Genomic DNA, 2,873 nt, shown 5'->3' with positions numbered 1-2,873 from the left:
CAAGTACAAGTACAAGTACAAGTACAAGTACAAGTACAAGTACAAGTGCAAAAGTACAAATAGGAGTACAAGTACAAATACAAGTACAAGTACAAGAGGAAGTCTATGGTTTTAAAGGTTCATTGTCATGGCAGAAAGTGGATGAAGCTGTACCCTGTGTCTTCAGGGTGGGCCTGAGGTGAAATATCTTTTGCAAGGAGGAGAGTCTGGGAAGGAATGCTTAATTGGCTATGCCCTGGCCTTTAGGTATCTCATTAATATGGTGATCCCTTGAGGCTCTGCAGCCTATAGTCACACCCTCTAACTGTGCTGCATGACCTAAGGCCACAAACCTTTCTTTGGAAGGGGCTGTGGGTAAGTGAAAGGAACCAGGGCCCAGAAGCAAGGCCAAACATCTACTGTCCCATTAGGGTACCTGGGGTTGGAGGCCTGTGCTCAATCAGGTACCCAGCTGCCTCTCACAGCCCACCACCCCACAAACTTGGAATGTTAACTATATTTTTGTCTGTTCTATGTTAATTTTATCTTCTTCTTATCATTATTAATGGTGTGGTAGTTGGCTTCAGTCATTTTTTACTGTTTCTATGTTTGTTTTTGTTTTGACGCAGCTGTTGTTATGGTTTTCTTTCTCCTTTCTGCATGGAAAGTAAGAAATAATTCTTGGACCCTCAAGCAGTTGCAGGAACTATATTGCCACTAAATTGCCCTCCTAGTTTGTAGAGAGTAAGAGAGTTGGCCTGGACTAGCTGCCTTGAGCAGCATGAGTCACAAGTTTCCCAGGTTATTAAAATCCATGGCTCCTGAGACACAATGTGTTCTCCAGAGAGACCCATGTACTCCCTCAGGCAGGAAAGCATTCAGGCAGATTAGTGTTTCTCTCTATGTTCCCATAGATGTCAAGGAAGCATGGGAGCTTAACTGAACAATTGGTCTTAGATATTAAACTTTCACAGCTTGCAAACATCATTGTACCTTAGAAACTACAACTGTATTGATCCTGGCAATTGCCATTGTATTTTTTTTCTGATAAAGATATTTAAAAGTCTGATTGGTCTCAATAAAATTGCCACAGCCTCAGTTTTGCTGTGGATCCTCCAACTGGCCTGATTTAATTCCTAGCAGCTATATCAGGTGACCTTGGTGCAATAAAAGAAATTGCATCTTACTACAGCCATGACCTAGGCTTTTATAAATCTTGGTGCATAGGTTAGGAAGAGGGAAGACAGACCCCACCTTCAAGTCAGCAATCCAGCCCCAAGTAGGCATAACAGAGGAGGACAGATGTCAGGAGTCATGTAGGAAAGGCTAAGGCTACCCTAGAGATGGCCTTCCTGTAGGTGGCCCACCTTTTTACATGGCCTAAGATGGATGAGATCTGAGAGTCAAGGTCTCAAGAGACTTCACTTCAGGATTGCTTCTTGCAGCTGATATGTTTTTCTTGTCACTCTTACACAGCCTAAGGATTACTGGGCATGAGCCCACCCTACTGAGCAGACTTCCTGCAGATCAACATAAGGATGAACTTTTATGAGTTAATGCAGTTTAGATGAATTAATGATTCCTGATCTGACTCAAATAATTTTAAAAAGTTTTAAGAGATAATTTTAGTTGTTTGCTAGAAATATGTAATAATCTTAGAATCAAGAAGAATATCCACATTCTTCATAATAGTAAGTAAAGATGCACAATAAGAAATAGAATGAGCCTTTGTAATTACACTAAAAAGAGAAATAGGCTTGGAACAAACATTCGTTCTAGGTCATGTCTAAGGATGAAGCAACAGGTATGTACTACGGTAAGGCAAGACTGTGAAACTGTTGCTTTGAACTTATAATGAGCATATAGAATGAAACACTACTTAGAACGTAATACATCCTTCTGTAACTCCAATTTTACATAACATTTTATCTCTGAGGTAATTTTCTAAAGAACTTTTGTTTAAGGAGGTATAAAAAGGCTAGAAGGGAGAAATAGTGTTGGCTTAAGGGTGTTCTCCCTCATCCATCCATCCATCTATCCATCCACCCATCCATCCAAATGCATATGTCTATATGTCTTTTCATTTATGTGTACACGTGTAGGTATATGTGCATGTACATATAGATGCATGAACACTTGTAGAGTTTATTGAGACAGGTGGCTGGGCCTGGTCAGAATATGTGTGTGTATGAGTGTGTGTGTCTGTCTGGGCATATTTGCTTGTGTAAAGTAATTTAATTCTTTCCCCTTTTTTGTAACATTTTATCTATGATATAATTCTTTCTTATGTAGAAAACTTTTTGTCTAAAAGTTATCAGAAGCTGAAAACAATAAAAGAAAGGTGATGTAGCCATTTCCTTCTTCATCAGAGAATGTGTTTTCTGTGTGAGTGATTCTTTCCTCTCTGGTTCACAAGGAGTTAACTAGCTTGGAGAAGAAAGGGCTCACCAGAAAAGGGAGTACTAACAATAAATCCTTTACCTAATCCTCTGCTGTTAAGCAACAAGTGCTATCCTCTAATACAGTTGGCTTCTAGCTCCAAAAATGAAGAATCAAGGGGAGTAAGCAACATTAACTTTCACACCACCAACCCTTCCCCTTGTCAGTGCCTTCCACATAGAAAACTGATGCTTAGGCAGGCCCCAGGGAGACAGAACTCCCACTCTAGATATTCACCTCCATAGCAACAGTAGAGAGAAATATGGGGACACAGTAGCTCTGAGAATCTCACCATAGGCCATTATATATAATATTGATAAGGGCAAAGACTAACCTTAGAATGTACCCCATATATGTACTCCCTGCTATATCTCTGTGCATGTATTCTCTCCCTCTGTGCATGTATTCTCTCTCTCTCTCTCTCTCTCTCTCTCTCTCTCTCTCTCTCTCTCTCT

The sequence above is a fragment of the Grammomys surdaster genome, unplaced genomic scaffold (genome assembly GCF_004785775.1).
Source record: "Grammomys surdaster isolate TR1022 unplaced genomic scaffold, NIH_TR_1.0 168, whole genome shotgun sequence".
Taxonomy (NCBI): domain Eukaryota; kingdom Metazoa; phylum Chordata; class Mammalia; order Rodentia; family Muridae; genus Grammomys; species Grammomys surdaster.
This window is presented reverse-complemented; position numbering follows the sequence as displayed.